Below are 21,843 nucleotides of genomic sequence, written 5' to 3'. Positions count from 1 at the left end.
TAAAATAAAAGAAGAATTATATCTTATATTTAGGAGATTTCAATCTTTGCAATCGTAACAGAATGTTCAGTAGATCCTTTGCTGTTGCTCCAGAATTAGTGAATGAGGTCCAAAAATGAACACAAGAAGTGATGATTACTACTACATTCTAAAAGGAGTCAACATTGAAATGTCCAGATAGCTCCCCAGAACTTAAATCAGGCAATCAAAAATGGTCTGCTTCCTCAGCCATTTTCCCATTAATCTCTTCGAGCAAAAGTTATAAAGTAGGAGAAGATTCAAGGCTATACATGGAATGGTGGGTCATTGGCATGGAGAAGAGAGTTCTGGGACCCTTCTCTATTTTCCTGTGTGGTAGTGGAATGGGGACATGTTTTTGTCATCTTTTTTACAACCAAGTAAGAAGGCTCAAAAGAGTGGCATCTCATTCCTGACCATTCAACCACTTAAGAAGAGCTCTCTGATCTGCCTCCTGTCCTCTTGAATGGAGAAGGGTGTAGGAAGTGAGGATAAATGGCTAAGCAAAGAAAGGAGAGCACAGTGAAATAATATGCAATAGTGTAAGTTTTGAGTAGTAAGGCAGAGAGATCTTCTGTGGCTTAGATAGACATAGAAGAAAGAAGACAGTCTTGTACTATTGGGGGCAGTCATGTATTATACAAAACCTGGGAAAAGGGGGTATCCCAGAGGTATGTGGTTGTGGAGTACCTAAAATGCAGTTGACGAGGTATTACTGAATGTCAAAAATGAAGAATTTTCCCAAGAGCTCATGACAGAACCAGTCCATGAGATGCACCATGAGATGGTTCACAGGTCCCAGGAAATACTCTGCCTTAAATACCAGTGACACTGGCCCCAAGACAAGTCCACAGTCTGAATACCTAAAAAAAAAAAAAAAAAAAGGCCCTATGATATCCCCAGAGGCTGCATACCTGTGTCATGAGCAACCCAAAAAGATCATAGTGGCACTTGCTAATGAAAAGATATTTGATGCTTTTGTTTAATCTTTCCCTTTCAGTCCAATAACTTAAAAGAAAGGGACACAGAAAAAAGAAAGAAGACCAGAGTAATATAACAGGCCACTCATCCACCCACTCCTAGTTGTCAACTAAAATTTCACTGGCAGCAGTGGAAGGGCAACAGTGAGTGTTAATTGGATGTAAAATTAAGAATTTTAAAAATTTAGAACATTTTTTAACTCTTGAGATCGAAAAGCCATGGAGGTTGGCAGAGACATCTTACAGTCGATAGGGTAGATTTTTCTAAGCATGATTAAAAACAGTGAGAGAAATGTTCTTCATTTGAACATTATAGAAAGTTTTGGTTTTGTATCTAGTTCTACAAAATCCTTTAGAGTTTCATCTAGTACAGATTCTCTAGTAACAAATTCTTATAGTTTCTTTTATTAAGTGCCTCTATTTTGTTTTCATTCTTTAGAGATATTCACACACTAAGGGTAGTATTCCACTAGCTGTAGGACTCCGTTGTTTTGAGGATAAATCAGAGATCATTTGAATCATTTTTTACTTTTATTAAATTTGATTTTTTCTGGATACTTTCAAGATTTTCCCTCTATCTTTGGTCTTTAGCAGTGGACCAGGATTACCTAGTTATATTTTGGGGGGATTCATCCTGCTTCAGCTTTGCCGAACTTCTTGAATGTTTAAATTTATGTCTGTCAACTTACCAATACCTATTCTACCAAAACACTACTCTGTTTAGCATTATCCAGTATTGAGTTTTAAATATTTGCTCTTTGGGGTATCCTTGAAATTATCTGTCAGAGCATTGGCCCAATAGATGCTATCTGGTTACTTCCTACATAAGAACACTCTATTGATATTTTGCATGCTGTCAATATTATAGCATAATATTCTCAAGCTACATCCCCTCAAAATAAATATATTTTTAAAGATTTTATTTATTTATTTATGAGAGAGAGAGAGAGAGAGGTGTAGAGACATAGACAGAGGAAGAAGTAGGCTCCATGCAGGGACCCTGACATAGGACTCAATCCCAGGGGTCTCCAGGATCAGGCCCTGGGATGAAGGCAGCACTAAACCACCAAGCCACCTGGGCTGCCCCAAAATAAATATTTAAAACTGAATACTGGAGCATGTTGGGTAAGAAAGTGTATTGCTTGGTATTATGCCTAATGAAAATTATTTCAAAGCTTTCTTTTCAAAATAATTATAACTATAATAATTACTGCCATTATATACTTTAATAGAATAACTAAGTCTTATTATATCCTTTAATTTTTCAAGTAGTGTTCTTAAATGCTTTAAATGTATCAATTTATTGAATCCATTAAAAAAACACACAAACATGTATATACTACTATTGACTCAATTTTAGAGATGAGAACACTAAAGTATAGAGAGTCCCAAGATTACCAGATAGTACGGCAGTAGAGAGTAGTACTCAGGTACCCTAGCTATATGTACAGGATTTGTATTAAACCATCAGTTTAGAGGTGATTCTTAGAGGTGATTCAATATCTAACTGCAGGAAAGGAAGTTTGGCTCACATTGTTTCCAGCACAATTTGATGATATAAAAGATTTCCCCTCTCAGAGCATAAGAACACTGAGAACACTATAAGTTGAGACAAGAAGTTAGGGAAATAGAGGTCTGTGCATGTGTGAATTTTCTTAATGGAATGGGATAAAGAGCTCGTCAAGAGTTAAAGGGAAAATCAGAAAGTACTTATTTTGGGGATTACCTCCATCATCATGATCTTACTTTACACAAATATCAGTCTACTGATTTATTCACCCTAGTCAAAAGGAGAACTTCTTGAGCCTCAACAGATTTTAAAAGAGCTATAACAGGACAATATGTCCTTACTGTGGGGAGTCAGTGACTGATTTTAAGAACAATTTGATTTTGGTGACTGATTTTGAAACACATGTGGTAGTGGTAAATGAACAAGTTAGTAGAACTCTAACAAAACAGAAACATCATTTTGGGGATTATGTTTTAAAAATAAGAAATTCAGTACAGAAAGCAACATAATTATGAGGGCTCTGATTCTACCTGACATTCAACCTTTTCCCAACCTGAGACTTATGGCAAAACAGTTCATAGAGAAAAGGCCATTACTGTTACCAGTATGGAAAACACAAGTCATGTACATACCCCAATTTCTCCAAAGATGAATAGCCACTGATGAAGGGTTAATATTCATCTTAAATAATAACAAAAAATTTAGCCTACATTGCTCTACTCTGAAATACTTTGAGATTACTATGTGGAGGAATTTGAAAGAGGGCTTATTTTAGAAGCGCAAGGCTAGAAGAGAACTTGAACATCAGACTCTATTTAATTTTAGTGATAAGGAAATCTTGACCAAAGTCATAGTAAACATCAATTAATCCATTCAAGAAACATTGGCTAAGCTTCATTTACACGCCAGCCACATGATCATATATGTATGAATACATGGAAAAAGTAAAAGATAAATTCACAGAATAACACAGAGATGGGCTGAGAATTCAGATCTGGGGGTAATTCAAATCAAGCACTTTCTCCAGAAGGAAAGTGGCTAAACTCAATGAGTGAGTGGTAGCATCTGAAGAATCATAAAATTTAATTAGATTTGATTATAAGAAAAAGAGACTTTTTAAAATCCAAAGCTTTCAATGGAATGTTATCTAGTAGGGTTTGGTGTACTTTTACTATCTTAAACTACACTATCACCTTTTGAAAGCAATGCAGAAAAAAACATTTTGCTTTCAGTGAATCCTTCAAATACCTCTGATTCAAACAGAGCAGTTATCTCCTCCATGTAAACATATCACTTCCATTAATTTTGGAGGCTTGCATTATTCGTTTTCAAAAAAAGTGTTTAGGATGCTAATAGGTGTTTTAAAATGTTGGATAAATGGCAACTACTCTATACATTCTACTACACAATGAGAAATCTCATTTTTCCACATAGCAAGTGAAAGGTATTAATTTGAATTAAATGACCAAATTACAAAAGGCAACAGAGGTTAACTTTACACAGTGTTTTCCAACACATTTGAAAGTGAACACAAGTTTGGAAGACCAACTTCAACATGAAAATGTTCCCAAATACTGCATTCCCCAAATACTTGCACAAAATTATTGAAATCAAAATAATTCTGAATGCTGAACTTTTTTTTGAGAGAGAAAGTGTGTGTGTGAGAGAGGGGAAGGAGCAGAGAGAGATGGAGAGAGAGAATATTAGGCAGACTCCATGCCTGCAGATGAGGGGCTGGATCTCACCACCCTGAGATCATGACCTGAATAGAAACAAATTAAGAGTCAGACCAACCTTCTGAGCCACCCAGGAACCCCTCTGAAAAAAAATTATTTTGTAACGAGGGTATTAATTTACATTGTATTAATGTTTGCCCTATGGAATCTGAGATTGTTTTCATTATTCTGTTATAGTTTAAGGCAATGGCCAAGTAATAGAGCTAACATTTTGCTCCAAGTTGATCAAATGATGATACTAACATGGAGTGAAGATTTACTATATAAATAAGCTATGGAAAGCCACACTCTATTCTCTGAAGTCCCAAATTTGAGTTTCATTTCATTCCATCAGTGACTTAAACCATACTTATTTTACCTGTATAATATAGTGCCACGTACTGTGGAGGATAAATTGATGACTCAAATATAAATATTTCCTTCAAGATATTTAGAGATTAATAGCAGAGATAAAAATATATGTAAATTAAAATGCAAGTATTCTTGGGGCTCCATTACTGTGTAAACAGCAACAAATCAATGGTAAAAACAATGCTACAAAGCTGCCAAGAGCTATCACATCCTGAGTACACAATGTTTTCCCCCTGGGAGCTACTAAGAGTTTTCTATCAAGCTAACTTTAGGTTGGGGAGAGGGAGTTGTTACCTTTAATTTTTTTGAATTTTTTATTTATTTATGATAGTCACAGAGAGAGAGAGAGAGATAGAGAGAGAGACAGGCAGAAACATAGGCAGAGGGAGAAGCAGGCTCCATGCACCGGGAGCCCGATGTGGGATTCGATCCCGGGTCTCCAGGATCACGCCCTGGGCCAAAGGCAGGCGCCAAACCGCTGCGCCACCCAGGAATCCCCGAGTTGTTACCTTTAAAACAAAAAAAAAAAAAAAAAAGGAAAAAAAAGAAGAACCTTTGCAGAGAAATAAATTTGAGAGAGAATGAAGCTTACTCTATAGCAATGCATTCAGTTAAGTAAGAGGGTGTCTGACGTTCCCTGCCAAGCTCTGGTAGCTTGAGAGAATCACCACTGGCCACCAGTGGTCTTCATTTGAATCCCAGCATATGATGTTGGAGAAGGACTCTCTTCACTGACAGTCTCAATATAAACTATCTCAATGGTCAGGAATTCTTCTGAGCTCTTGGTTGAGAAATTTCTCAGATTCCTTCCTTGAAAAGAAGATCCCTGATTGGACTGAGTATTCTACTTCTTCAAGGATTTTTCTGTACTTGGTGGAATTATTTTGGCAAGGTAGCAATAGGGAATAGATTCTTCACTGAAAAGAAGTCCAGGATACTTCAGAGCAAGTCCAATGTGGGTAGATCTGTTAGCCGCTTACCTGAATTTGAGAAGGACCATCAACTTCACTACCCCAAAGAGAGAACACAGCAACAACAACAAGACACATCTCTTGGTAGTATACAAACTGCCAGATTAATGATATAAACCAGATGTTTCAAAAGACTTCTCTGTCTATTCTTCTTACTCTAGATATTCCTCTTGGGATCAAGTCTTTGGAAAGCCCTCCAGACCAGACTGGAAATGCAAGTAGGAATTCATTAATTATTTTACCTCTTCTTTTATTCTGCAAGTATTCATTAGGCAGCACTTCCCTGAAAAGTGACCTTTCAGCTGACTTTTGAAGAATGTGTAAAAGGCAACTGGATTTTGTAATGAATCATTTCATACAGAAGACAGTCATATGCAAAGACATGGTAAGTTTATGAAACAAGTGGATATATCTAGAATCATAGATGTTGGGGATGGTGATGCTGGCTTTACTGACACGAAGTCATGATGGTGCCTTATCTGCTATGTCAGAGCTGGGACTTTCTCCTATAAGTTACAGACTGATTGAAAGATATTAACAAGAAATGCGTGAACAATCTTTCCATTTTAGAAAGAATCCTCCAGAAAAGCCTGATAATTGGCACTCAATGAATAATTTTTGGATGAAGTAATGAATGATGAGAATCATAATGAATCCAATATCAAAGAAATAAAAAGGACAATTCTAGAGATAACATAATGATATGCTCTTTAAAAACTCAAAAATAATTGAAGTTTGGATTGAAAAAAAAATAAGAAAAGTAAGTATAGCTGTGTAATAAGAGAAAACAGAAAGAACAAAACCTCAGGCTTCTTGTTTAGGGCTTTCCCAACACACCCACGTGGACAGGACCTCATTTTGGATACACAAATGCTGATGCTCTCTACCCATAATTGGCATTTATTGAAGATCTAGGGTGATAGTGGATACTGAGGGACTTATTTAATTCAGCCTAGATAGGTCTCCTACAACTTCTTGGATGGATGTACCATTTAAACCATGTCCTCAAAATTTCTAGCAAAATTGGCATATTGTCCCAGCAAAAAACAGCTGCTTTGATTCAAATAGTTCATATAAAAAGCAGCAACACAAACTTAGTAATAACACCAAAATTTAAAAAAAGCCACAACAACCCACAAATGGTAAACAAGATTCTTTGTCTATTTTTAACATTTGTTTTAATATTGAGAGCAACACATTTTTGAAACAAATAATATTCACTTTTTCCTAAGTTGTTTTCAAATGCAAATCTTTAAAAACACTCTGAGGCAAGCCTTTGGAATCTTTCAACTTAATAAACTCCAGCTGCCTTAAAAAAAAAAAAGTGATTTAATCTTCCACTATTTGCCTGAACCTCTTCTGATTTTAGATGTAATTGAATTGGTCCAGAGTTATATTACAAAAGAAAAACTCTAAGAGGATTTTGAGAAAAAGGAGATGAAATGTTTAAAGTTATTTTTTAGTTCATTTGGAGGACAGCCATATAGACAGAAACTGTCATAGCACTGAACTCTAAACAAGTAATCTCAGTATACTTGCAGAACTGAAAAAGAAATTCCTACTGTAATCCATTTTTAGTTTTAGAAGAGATGAGAAAGGACTATGTTCAGTTATGTATCAAACTCTTTTTTATTTATTTTTATTTTTTTAAAGATTTTATTTTTTTCATTCATGAGAGACACACAGAAAAAGGCTGAGACATAGGCAGAGGGAGAAGGAGGCTCCCTTCAGGGACCCTGATGCAGGACTCTATCCCAGGACCCCAGGATCATGACCTGAGCTAAAGACAGATGCTCAACTGAGCCACTCAAATGCCCCCAAAGTCTTTTTAATTTATTTTTAATTTAATTTTATTTTTTTCAAAGATATATTTATTTATTTGAGAGAAAGAAAGAGAAAGAGCACAAGCACAAGCATGAGTTGGAGGGAGAGAGGGAGAGAGAGTCTTAAGTAGACTCCACAGTGAGCATGGAGCCAGTCTCATGACCCTGAGATCATGACATTTTGTGTCCCTTGATATGAAAGACACAATGTCATTTTATAGTATTTTTGATAAAAATGCATTAACTCAGTCTAATCATAAGAAAACATATTTAGCCAAATTGGGGAACACTTGAAAAAATAACTTAGTGCTCTTCAAAAGTGCTAAGGTCATGAAATACTGAGAAGTCGACATAAACAGAATTGAGAAGGTGGGGGCACTTGGGTGGCTCAGTTGGTTAACCATCTGCCTTTAGCTCAGGTCATGATCCTGGGATCCTGGGATCAAACCTTGAATCGGGCTCCCTGATGAGCAGAGCCTGCTTCTCCCTCTGCTCCTCCCCCTGCTCATTCATGCTCTCTCTCTCTCTCTCTCTCTCTCTCTCTCTCTCATTCTTTTGCTCTCTGAACCTTCTCTCTCAAATAAATAAATAAAATCTTTAAAAAAGAGAGAGCTAGAGAAAGAGAGAGAAAGTGCCCCTAGCATAACAAAACCATTGGAGAGGAATACGGTGTGGGAAGTCCTTGACAATCACACTGAGGTTTATAAGAATCAGTGATCAGCAAGAGCCCCACCTCTTATGGAACCCAGAGTGGGTGCTGGGGGCAGAAGGCACAGGCCTCCTAACCCATTTCCTGTCCAGAGCTGCTGAAACAATCACATCAGTTGAGTGCATGTGTGAGTTGAAGGAGACAGAGTTCATAGGTTGTGACTGTGTGTGGAAGAAAACACAGCGGCCACGTCTATCACTAATTCTTGTGCTGGAAGACTTACATGGAAGAAGAATGTTTTGCAGTGAGCCTCAGGATCTGATATTTAGTTTGCTCAAAATGATGTGAATTTGGTGTCCTGGGTCTGGGCAGAATAAAAGTCAAAACCAGAGAGGCTAAAAAAAAAAAAAAAAAAAAAAAAAACCAGAAAGGCTGGGGGGAAAAAAAGGAAGAATGCACAGAAACCAGAGGTTTGGGTAGGGAGAGTACAAAGATAACCAGAGAAAGCTGCACCGGCATGCATATGCATCTATTGGAGATGTGCATTCCCCTTTCTCCCTTGTACTCTGTAAAAAAGAATCTCTCAGGATCCTCCTAAACATATATTTTCTCTTTTTTTAAGATTTTATTTATTTATTCATGAGAGAGAGGCAGAGACACAGGCAGAGGGAGAAGCAGGCTCCCTGTGTGGAGCCTGATGTGGGACTCAGTCCCAAGGACCCCTGGATCACAACCTGACCCAAAGGCAGATGCTCAACCCCTGAGCCACCCGGGTGTTCCCAAATATGCATTTTCTTGACATCATCTCCAGAATACACTCTGAGATACAATGGCCTAAAACTAAAGGCTTATGGTTAGATTTGGGGGCAGGTCTGGATATCTCGAGTATTTTATACACAATCTTGTATATGGGAGTTTGACCATGTTTCTACACTTTGATTTATAGCGTCTCTAGATTTTCAGTGAGCCAAAAAACAAAGGAAAAACCATGTGAACCATCCCCTGGTTGAAACAGGAACAAGAGCTGCTGGCACTACCTCCTATATTTTTGTCAGTAATAGTAATAACTCACTATAATTTGACCACAACCACGCACCACTTGCCATGTGCTTTACAACATTAGTTCACCTGGCTTTCAGGAAAAGTGATACAAGTGATAACTATCTGTTTTGCAGATTGAAAACCCAAGGCCAAAAGAGGTTAGTTTCTTTCCTGGACTACAAAGCTAATAAGAAGTAAAGCTCAAATTAGTATCCAGGTCTATAAGATTCCTATGCCCCTGACTTTTAAATTGCATTAAGCTATTCATTGCAACCTAATACTTTACTACAAATCTATGTAAATTGTTAAAACCCACTTAATACTATAAAAACTTTATTTTTTAATGGTTCTAGTAAATTTGGAGAAGTTGTCTATTTGCCTGATTAGCTGTGAATACAGCAAACGTATTTCAGCAGCTACTTTGGAAAGAAATGAACCAATATGCATTATTATACATTTTCCAGCTTCCTCTTCTGAAATGATAATAAAATCCTTTGCTACCCCAATTTTTCTGTTGTACAAATTCCCTTGATGTGATCACTTGAGATTAGCTACTAATCTGCTTGTGGACACAATGATAATTGCCAATGTCACTGAAATTCTTTTGCCTAGGCAGTACAGGGTTCCTGAATTCAAATAATTCATCTTGGTGCATCATGATAAAGTTTTGCTTATAGTAAATTGCCTTCAAATATACACTATGAAAATGTTCTAAATTTTGGGAAAAAAATGAGTAGATGGTAGATGCAAGGAAAGAGAAAAACTAGAAATCAGTATTTACCATCAGTTCTTATTCTTAAAACAATCCAGTATTTATTTACCCTAATCCAGTGTTAAACTCATGATGACCTTCTTTAAGTAATAAACTTTATTTTTTAGAGTAGTTTTAGGTTCACAGCACAATTGAATGGAAAGTATAGATATTTCTCATACATCTCCTGCCCCGACACGTGTGCGATGTCCCCAACTATCAACACCCTGCACCACAATGATACATTCATCAATGAAACCACATTAATGCATCATTATCTTCTAAGTCCATAGCTTATGTTAGGGCTCACTCTTCACATTGTAGTTCTAGGAATTTGGACAAATGTATAATGTCACATATCTAGCACTATCCTAAAAATCCTCTCTCCTATGCCTATTCATCTCTCATCCCAACTACTAATAACCACTAATCTTTTAACTGTCTCCATAGTTTTGCCTTTTCTAGAATGTCAAATAGTTGGAGTCATGCAGTATGCAGCCTTTTCAGATTGGTTTCTTTCACTTAGTAATATATATTTAAAACATCCTTCCATGTCTTTTCATGGCTCAATAGCTCCTTTCTTTTTAGCACTGAATCATAATAAGCCATTGCCAGGATGTACCACAGTTTATTTATCCACTTACCTACTGAAGGGCATCTTGGTTGCCTCCAAGTTTTGGCATTTATACATTTTGTATAAATTTATAAGAACATCTTTGCATGGGATTTTGTACAGACATAAGTTTTCAACTCATTGGAGTAAATACCAAGGTGGACTACTCCTGGATAAGACTGTCTTCCAAAGTGACTTTACTACCCATGATCGCATTTTAAAAGATCCAAAGGAAAAAAAAAAAAAAAGATCCAAAGGAAAGAAAAAAAAAAAAGATCCAAATGTCTCTATGAAAATCATTTTCTCATTCTTAGGATAACTTAAAAACTCACTATAAATTTGCAGGTGGCTCTTTTTTAAAACCTGTGAATTTAAAACATGTAAACACCCAGCTCCACTTAAAATCAACAGGATCACAATTTCTGAATGTTTTAGAAGTTCTCTGATTCTATCCGGCAGGTGGGTAGATCCACACCAAGGAGTTGATTACTTAAAAATCCCACACCACCGCATGAATGCATTGCTGCATTTGTACACATACTTCTATTTGTGACAAACCATCTAGTAACATGATGGTATTTAACGTTTCATGCATTGGTAAGTATAACTGGCTGTCATTAGGCTGCTGTGCTCTATTATCAAAATGACAATTGTACAAAGGCAGCCATTTACTCCTGCTGAATTACTTTTCCAGTTGTGAAAACAACCCTCTTTGCACTAGTCATTCACAACTAAAACATATCTTCACAGAAACAACACTGGGGTTTAACAAATGACTTTTTAAAAAATGAGACTTGTAATCAAAAGAACAGCATAAAATACATCAATTGCTCATCAATTGTTTCTGGCATCTGAGAAAAGAAGAAAGATAGATTGAATATGAAAATGAAATTTTGGCAAGGGAGAGCCAAATGACCTTTGAACTTGTTACATCAAGAATATCTCACGATACATGAAAGTAGTAGAATTGACTCCTCGAACATCGTATAGTCATATAGACAACTCCATGTCAAAAGATGCTGTTTGCTAGTGGTGGGTAAGATCTAACTGAATGTATCCCATCTGTGCTAATGTGTAATAATCTGTTGCTAGTAAGTGCAATGGTCTAGACTGAAGATACTAGCTAGGACATGAAAGCGGGTTCTCTTCTGAAACATAAGGTTTCTCTGATGACTAACCTTGGCTTGATAACTCCCTGGTGGCCTTACAAGCCTTCCTTAAGCTGCTTCCCCTAATCTAGAACGCTTCCAGTCAACTTTCTTTCCGTCAGTCCTCCACGGGGTCAGACTTCTATCAGACTTCCTGGTCCTCTCCCTATTGTTTCTCATCTAAGTTTCTCTTAATGAAAGTCTCCCATGTTTATTATGGCCTCTGTTTCTCAGAAGACCTAGGCTAACACATGGGTCCCCCAAAACACTATAAGCTTGGTGGCTGAAAAATGATATTTTTTTCTTCAACACACATCATTAATCATATTAAATTGATAATCATTGTAGTGTCGAGTTATTGATTTTCTGTGTTTAGGTGAGTTCTATCAAACTGACTCCAAATCAATCATTTTTTTCAGTTCAGCTACCTTACCTCCAGAGGTTAACCCAGGCAGCATGGTCAATTCTCTCTCCAAACATAATTCCCACTTATGCATACTCACTCCTGCTATAAAACTAAACCACCATCAACTGCTAATGTGTGTTTTGCTAAATGAACCAGCTCCACCCAGTCTTGCTCATTCACCACAACCCAGTTTTTTTAAACACCACTCAGATTCCTGCTTCAACCATTTGTGCCCATGTTGGCTGGGTTCTCCAACAATTTAGGAAAAGTCTGGAGGCCAATGAACAAGTAAACTTAAACAGCCACAAACCACAGTGCCCCAAGTCTAAATTACTGAGTTTGCTTATTTAGTATACCTCAAGCTGGGGCAAACCCATGGCCAGCCTTAGCTGGAGGCCAATGAACGTCCTGAGAATGCCAGGAACGCACTGCTTAACATCTCTAAAAAACACATGGTCTCCTCTCTTCAGAGATCCAGCTATGAACATAAAGCAATATTTCCTTTATTGCTCCATAACTATATTATCATTGCTACCATACTTAAAAAGTTCTTCACTACCTTTGGGATCTAACCCACTTTTCATTTTCAAGGACAACTCAGGGTGGGGAGATGGATAGGAGGAAGCACTCCAGATTTTTGGCATTGCCATCTTTGTTACTTGTAAAGGGAGCTTACAGCAAATAAGGAAACAGAAGCAGAAATGCAGACGCAGTACAGTCATCCCCATCACTGAGAAGCAGAACAGTATGGCATATGCCATGAGAGGACCAGGCTCTTCCCACGTTTCCAAGCTAGAATCACCTGGCGAGCAAGAAGGTGACATCTGGCATCTATGTTCAGTATTACAACCATACAGATGGGCATGGACTTAACCCATCTCCCAGAGCAATGAAACAAGACTTTCTGGGGCGGGGGGGCAGTACCCAAGAAGCATCATCACCCCAGGTGACTCCAACTTCCATCACATTTAAGAAGAATTACACTAGGCCTAAGACATTAGTTCTCAAACTTTATCATGCACCAGAATCACATAGACACTTGTCAATACAAAAATTGCTGGGCTTTACCCCCAGTTTCTGATTATGTAGTCTAGGTAAAGAATTTGCATTTCTAACAAGTGCCCAGGATATGTGAATACTGCTGCTGGCCCAGAGACTTTGAGACCCAATACTCTAGGAAACTCTAGGTTATCCAGAAGGTCCACTAAGCACACTCCTGCTCACATTTTATCGGCAATGACTATGTCACCTGAACATCGCTATCCACAAGGGAATCAGAATATTAAATACTTTTATTGAGCATAGTACTGCCCCAAACAAAATCAGAATTCTCTTACAATACGAAAGGAAAGAAGAGATATCTGGCAGGTCAGTATTTCCTAAAAATGTTAGTATCATGTGAACATGAAAATGATGTTCTTTCTGGGGCACACTGGATGCTGATGCAGGTACTGCAGCCACCCAGGTTCTGTCCACCCCTGAGGGGATCTGAGTTCTGTCCACGCAAGTGATGAAGCTCTGCATTGGCAGCTAGCAGTGTCTGCTATGGAAACACACCAAGGTAAACTCCTAACACCTGATCTGTCTGACTGCTCCATTCTTTGAAGGAAAGAAAAGGTTCATACTCAACAACTTTAGCAAGTGTCAATTTACATAAGAGCAGGTATGATGAAGATGTGGCTCCTTATGGCCAGACTCCCTCTTTCCTTGGCAAACTTCATTCCAAGGGTCATGAGTGAACTGGCTATACCACCAGGGGAACAGGGGATATGTTTGCACTCTACTGTCATCCTCAAATGCCATTTCCTTCATATTTTTTTTTCCTCTGTGAAGAGATCTCACAAACTCCTGGTTCACACCATGTAACTTTAGAGTTTTAGAATCATTGCCAGGAGATTAGCTGAGTGATGGGGGGGCATCTATCAGCATAATGTGCACCAATACCCCTAATTCTGCCTTTGCCTCTGCCCACTGAGCCCATTTGCAATGATTGCAACGCTTCCCATTTTTCTAATGGTTGAATCTGAAAAGGAAGTGGGCCCTGAAATGCCTTAGTGCAGAGCAATTTTAAAAGATTTGAAAGCTTTTTCCTTCAAGCCACAAAATGTCCTGAAAGCTTCTGATCACTTGACTGTATTCTATCCCACCCAGATCTGACCAAGCCCCAGTCCATCAGCCTCATGCTGAAAAATATGTCTTTAATCATTAAGATGTTCCTACTGCTTCAAACGACTCTATCGTTCCTATAAAAGCTAAAATTATTTTCACTTGAGAAGGCTCAGGCCTGTGATTTCCTTTGCCAAAGGAATAAGGCCCATAAGTAAAAATTACATAAAAGCAAAGGTTTGCATCCAAAATGTCTTACTGTATATAAATAAGATGATAAGATGTAAGGACTTCTAATGTATATTGGTCTCCCTTGTTAAAAAAGGAGAGAGAGAGAGAGAGAGAGCATGAGCACTACAGTAATTGCTACAATCTTGATGGCATTACTGCTGTCACTCTCTGGGTGATAGAAGGCTCATTGCTGGGACAGTCACAGAGCCATACACTCACACTTTGGTCTGTGGCCACCCTGCAATTTCCAAGGCTTACTATTGGGTGAAATGCTACATCTTTGTTTCTCAGGCTGTTAAACCTTTGCTCAGAATTGATCACCTTGGCTCTGATGACCATTCACTGACAGTGCTCCGCCAACTGCTCTGGGCTTTTACAGTATATCAGGGGCTTTTTAGTAAATGTAATAGTAATGAAGAATTAGCAAATTCTGTGTTAGGTGAGATTGTTAGAGTTCCGTGATCACACAAAATTCTTACTTCCACCTTCTCCATTAATTTTCAGTATTAAGATTATTCAAAAATATGTTCACATCATCATTCCCTTCCTAATTTCATGAAGTGAAGTTGCAATGTTTTGCTGTTGGCAAATCAGCCTATTTCCTTTCCTACACATTGACATATAGGGTCTTTTATTTAATAATTGATAAAGAAAACATCACACCACCTCAATTAGAATTAATATGAATACATTCTTCCACCAGTCACTTGGAAAGTATTTATTGAGTGTCAGCTACATGTAGACTCTGTGCTAATTGTAGGGGATGCAGCAGTGAACAAAACAGTCATAGTTACATACTCAGCAAGCTCACATACATCCAATACATTGATTTATACAGTGCATATTTAATCATCTAGGTTTCTTAATTGGGCTCTTGCAATCACGGGATGAGTTTATTTTGGATAGTTTTCTAACTGTGGTGGGGGAAAGTAAGCAACTGAAAATGATCTTTCCCTAGCATCCAGTGTATATGCTTCTTTTGAGTCTTCTTTCCTTTGGCCTCATTACCCTCCTTCGGTTTTTGTCCTTGGTCCTCAATCCACAAAGGAAGTTAGTAAACTAATCATTTATTTATGTCTTTCTCCCTCTTAGAGGATGAGCTCCATTCTTGAGCACAGAGAAATAACCCTTCATGCATGGTACTTACCTCTCCCTGACATTTCTCGCCTCTGACACAGCACATATAGGAGCCCCCATCACTGGAAGAGCCCAAGCCCTGTTGGATGGATGGATGGATGGATGGATGGATGGATGGATGAGTGCATGCCCAGCTGTGTCCAGAGAACATGTCTATGAGATTGGTACTTTGTTAAAGTCACTACCACAATTTAGTCCACATGGCATCCTTATAACAACAAACTCATTTCTTCAGGTTTTGAAGGACTCTGTGAAAGCAGAGTACTTGGGCCCTGTACTCAGTACTCAGGGAAGGGACATCATATTTTCCCACAAAGACAAGCTCTTCATGGGATCTGGAAGGCATCTCAGAGAACATCCAGTTCAACTCCATGATTTACAGATGTGGAAAGGAGCCATGAAAGATGAAATGTTCTACCTGAGGTTATGCTACAGGTCAGACACCAAACAAAGATTAGAACCAATAAGTCTTTACCTCGAGCCCAAGGCTCTTCTCTGTGCACAGTACGGACCCCACTTATAAACAAGACAAAATGAGGCAAAATTAAGAATGTCTTCGACAATGGACCATAAACAGGGATGGACAGATGGTTCACCAGGTTTCCTGGATGCCAGCCAAAGGTCCAGGGAGAAGGACAGGGCACCTTGGATTTATATTTGCTTAAGAGGCTACAAAATGTTTACCCAGAATGTGTAGCAGATGCTACGTCTTCCCATCTGCCTTGGCTATGCAGCTGAGCCCAAAACTCTGTGAGGCCACTTCCTATGCAATAATTCGGTCGTGCTTCATCCCCACCAAAAGCAAATTTAAAAAGACAGAACAAAATAACAACCCTGACAAAAACTTAAAGATGTTATTTAAACCATGGTAGATGTTCCTTCATTATAAAATAAGTACAATCTGGAACACAGTGGGGCATTTGGGAAAAAAAAAGGAATCGTGGTACAGAAGAGCATGACAAAGAATTGTTAAAGAATGGCATTCCCTTGGTTATCAGAATTAATAGTAAAGCTATATCGTTTTAATTCACTCAAAGTGTAGTACACACAGGTGGAGTAGTCTGTACACATCTGAGAGGCAAATAAACTCTGCTGGCCCGCAAACAAACTTAGGCAAATTTCAGCATGAGAAAATCACTCCTTTGGGCTTAAAAGTCTGGTCTTCAATGTACAAATAGTTGGAAGAGTTGTATCATAAGAGCATATAATTATACCATCAAATTCATAACCTAACGCACTTACCTTTAAGGACATGGTGCAAAATGACATTGCCAACCCCCTCCCTGGTGGAGTGGGCTATTTGTTTCTCTGACAGGAGGACATCCCTAGACCAACAAAGTTCCACATTGTGTACATGTTGTAACACACTCTCCTTCCCCAGAGAGCTTTTAAAATTATTTCAGTTATAAGTCAAAGGATAGCTAACTCAAACTGGCTTTTTGCCTCTGTATTCATCTCCGATTTTGCCTTTGTAGCCAAACGATGAAGAGGGTAAGCAAGCTTCAAGTGAGATTCTCACATCTTCCTCCTGTTTGTCATTTTGGCTACATCCTCAGGATGGCTTTTGCATCAGAATGGCCAGGGCCACTCTACATGTCACACCATTCATAGCAGGAGACATCACCTTGTCCCCTGTTCTATCCTTAAATAAAGTCATGGGATTCACTCTTGTCGGACCACATTCCAGTAGATGTCTTTCCCTTCACCGATCACTGCATCCAAGAGGATGGACTGTTCTGATTGGCTAGGGCTGATTGTGGTCAATGTCTAGAATTTGCAACTGCATGGGGGCAGAAACGGGCATTTGCTGGGACAGTCACTGCAGGAGTGTACTATGCTAGATGTGAACAAATGGAAATTGTCATGCTGATAGAACACGGGAAAAGAGAAAGTAAGTTCAGAACCGGGAGAGTACCAGAAGAGGATAGACACAGCTGTATTCCAGGATGGGAGTTCTGTAGTACCAGACTGACCAGACTGATATATCAGTCTGCGGCTGAAGAAAGGTAAATGGTTGCTTAGAATTGAGTTTTAGAAAGAGATGCAGTGTTTTTTAGTGCACAAATGCCATAATTTACAGATGCTTTCTGCAAATCTCTAGCTCAAATGTATCAGTAGTGGATGGCAAGTACCAAAGCATTCACATTTCTCCTTACATCTCTCTTTCCCTATGGAACATAACTCAAATTGAATAACAATAGGATTCTACAGGTCATTCACCACATTCTGGGTGGAAAAAGGATAAAGAGAGAAAGTAGAGTTCCTCATAACCTTATTGATCCATATTGTACTCTTCAGATATGGCTGTTTAAGATCATTGTTATGCTTTTCTTTGAAAATTAGAGGTTCATTTGCTTGTTTTGTGTGCAAAATCTTTGTAACTCAAAGGATGAGCCTAAAGATGACTGCTCCTTTTCTTTGTCTTGCTCCTAAGAAGTCATCATGTGCCCTCCCTTCTTGATTCTCCACATGCATCTCTGAATATGCCTTATCATACAAGCATTCTATGAAGTTAATTCAGAGTAATAAATGCTGCAGACAAATCAGCAGTTCAGAATAGTAACAAGTGCACACAGTTGCTCAACGTCTAGCCTAGGAAACCACTGCTAACTAACTGTGTACTTTGGTCAAGTCCTTCCTTTTTCACGGCTCCTGCAACAATTTTTTCCTGAGATAAGAATATTAATGCCTTACCTGCCTAAAAGCAAAGAGCTGGACAAGATAATCTCTTGATTTCCCTGTAGGATGAAAATATCTATGATTCTTGGGAAAAAGTCAACAGATGACACTTGCGAATGACATGGTAATAATCCTATGATATTTCAAAATGTTAGTATTAACATAAATGGGCTACTGGTGTATTCATTGATGGTAAACAAATTACCACTGTGAGGCAAGTTAGCAAAGGGCAGCCTTCATTCTGAGATTTTTGTATCTTGTGTCTCAATCACTCTTCTTCAATTTTGAGTTCAGTTTTAGTTGTAACTTTTTGTGATATGTCAGCATATAAGATGAAAAATACAGCGGTTTCTAGAACCAAAACATTACGCTAGACTGATGACTTCTCCCTTACCCTATAATGTGCCAAGTATTTAAACTTAATCTATTAAAAGGCACTGTTATTAGTTTGATTACTCTTTCTTGAAAGCTGCTTTTGTATTTAGCTGTTTCCTGCATTGTCCTTAGAGGTGTTCAGTGTAAGACCAGCACTAAAAGCTAATTTATAACACATGTGTGTAGATAAACAGTCATCCACACACATGCATGCATTATTCATACATGCAGGATATACAGTATGTGATAGGCACTATGCTAGGAGCTAGTTATGGAAAAGTAAGCGAACAAAAGCCTCCCCTGGCTTCACAAAGCTCCGAGCAAATGTCAACAGCAGCATAAAGGAGGATGCAAGTGTTCTACTTAGAGAAACCTGAAAGGATTCACAAATTTGTATGAGTATCCTCCATATACCCATAATAACCAAGTAGGTGACATATCCCAGGAAAACAACGCGAAGCTGGAAGATAGGAAAATGGAGTGCAGAATATGGTGGAAAACTTAGATTTTAAGAAACTGGTGGAAGAGGACAGAAAAAAATAGTGAAAAAATACAGTCAGAGAGGTACAGGAAGAATCAAGAGGCAGGGTATTTCAGTGATCAGGGTGGAGAGAGTTTCAGGAGATCAAGTCAACCTCACATGGTATGGAAAATTCCAATAGGATAACATCACAGACAAGGGCTTAGATTTGCATGCAGGTGGGCACTGGTGTTGTGTGGGGGCAGCTTTTAAAGAGCAGCTATTTTATTTACGCTATCCTGGGCATCTCTCAGACCAAGAGGCCACATTTAGGTCATTAAAACATTCTCAAAAATCACAGTAATCAGTTCACCACCACCTGTTGATCCTGTCTTTCTGTCAAGGGGACTTGATAGCTAACACTAGGGAATAGGAACAGCATCTATAATACACAGTGTCTTTCCTTTAACCTCTGAAAACAACTATTTCCTTTCCTTCTAAGATACTGAGGGCTATTCACATTCCTGGACAGAGCCTCTCTGATATTCTTCTTCACCTTCCAGAGAAAGGAAATAGATTGTACCAATGTACCTGAACCTGGGTTGGAGGACACTTCTCAGGGTGATAACTAGCATCTAAGACCTGGCTTGAACATCTCGAATCTCTTCTGCCTATCGGCATCCTAATTCCTTCACCTTCCTCTCTAACGTTTCAATTGGAGTCTTTGTCTTGGGTCCTCGACTTTGACAATTATTTCTAAAATCATCTTGTCCTAGGAGACCAGCCAAGTCTTCAGACAAATAGGATTTTTGATGGTATAAATGCCAGAGATGCTATAGTTGATAAAATTATGATCCTCCACAAATTTTTCAAGATCTATTTTGCAGTTTGAAATCAAGCCATTTATAATCAAAACTGGATCGTTTCTTGTTATATTAGGATAGGTTTGATTAGCATCAACTTCAGATTCTCAAATAAGTATGCACCATATAATTTGCCCTATTTAAACATGAAATATTAACCAATTCTATTTTTCTTGGCATTGCCTTTCCTGTCTGGCCCTTACCTCAACTTTTGATAGTAAAGTTTTTTTATGCTTATTGTGTCAATAAAGGTATGTGTGACAGTGGAACAGAAGAAAAGAGAGAAAAAAAGAAATTTTTCTCTGGGTGAATTTTGAAATATTCCACTCATAGAGTAATTTAAAAGACTTGTGGCCTAACATAGATTTTTGTGGGACAAAAAGAGTCAGATTTTTTTTCTTTTCACCATACCCTTCCAAGGGCAAGGAAATAACTTTTTTCCTTTTTCTTTTTTTTTTAAGATTATTTATTTTTTTATGAGAGACAGAGAGAGAAGTAGAGAGATAGGCAGAGGGAGAAGCAGGCACCCTTCAGGAACCCAATGTGAGACTCGATCCCAGGACCCCAGGATCATGACCTGAGCCAAAGGGAGACACTCAATCACTGAGCCACCGATGTGCCTGTAGAAAATAACTTTTTAGGCTAAGAAGAGGGAGGACACTCAAACTGGAAGTGAACAGAGTGTGAGGTTGGTGGGCACTCAAGAAAGGGGATTGGTGTTTTACTGCTTCCAAGGTAGAACCTTGAGAAGGCAATACAGTCTCAGATCAGTTTGGGGATATAAGAGAAGAAAGGAGATAACTCTTGTTTCTTGGATAGAATCCTGGGAAATGGTAAGAACCCAGAGAGAAGAAATGCTCCCAACTGTGTCTGTGTGGAATGGTCCTTACCCAGTGTGTTGGGATTGTCACTGCCTCCTGTGGGTCAGGATATCATAGTAGGGTCATCAAGAACTACAACAGCATAGATAATTGACAGAAGGCAAGATACAGCAATGAATGGCTTAGTAGATGTCTGTACTCACAGATGAATGGTGTGCATGGAATAGACACCCAGAAGAGGCACCCTCAATGCCCACCATGTTCTGCTGGTGAGATCACAGGTTTGCAGAGAGTGTCAGTGAGGGCTGAATGCTTAGCCTCAAGCTAGAAGGCTATGTCCCAGCTATAATTCAGTTCTATCACTACATAGGAAGTATATTTTTTGACAGGAGATAGCATTCTCCACTACAGGCCACCCGTCATGTCACCAAATTTCTACACAAACTTCTCCTTATATGTAAAACACTATCAATTCTACTCAAGAGAAATAAAAAATTCCACCCAGTTACTTTATCCTACTCAAATGTCATATTTTGTGGGTAATTTTCTGTCCTCCATCAGGTTGGGACATGGCTCGTACACAAAAACTGATTCATAAAAACTACCATTCAGAAAACTGAACAAAAACAGTAGATGAGGCAGGAAGTACAAAGAATTCCTGATCTGGGAGTGATGACTTACTTCCATGCTGGCCCATACAGTTAGCCTTGAAGGAAGATTCTGAAAAACAATAATTATATCCAGTTTTACATGTTTTCTATTATATTGTATTTCTAATTTTACATGCTCTCTATTATATTGTATTTCTTCTTGAAAACCAGCCAGTCATTGCCTGAGTGCATCATTCTTATAATTCCTCAATAAAATCCTCAAGAAGCAAATTCATGGGCAGCCCTGCTGGCTCAGTGGTTTAGCACCGCCTTCAGCCCAGGGCGTGATCCTGGAGACCTGGGATCGAGTCCCACATCAGGCTTCCTGCATGGAGCCTGCTTCTCCCTCTGCTTGTGTCTCTGCCTCTCTCTCTCTCTCTCTCTCTCTCTCTCTCTCTCTCTGATGAACAAATAAATAAAATCTTAAAAAAAAAGCAAATTCACTCTTACAATATGACACCAAGTGCTTCCTTTAAAGCCGAGGATGTTTATGTACATTGTCCACCTTCCAGGTCATTCCAAGG

This window comes from Nyctereutes procyonoides, unplaced genomic scaffold (genome assembly GCF_905146905.1).
Source record: "Nyctereutes procyonoides isolate TBG_1078 unplaced genomic scaffold, NYPRO_anot_genome, whole genome shotgun sequence".
NCBI lineage: Eukaryota > Metazoa > Chordata > Mammalia > Carnivora > Canidae > Nyctereutes > Nyctereutes procyonoides.
This window is presented reverse-complemented; position numbering follows the sequence as displayed.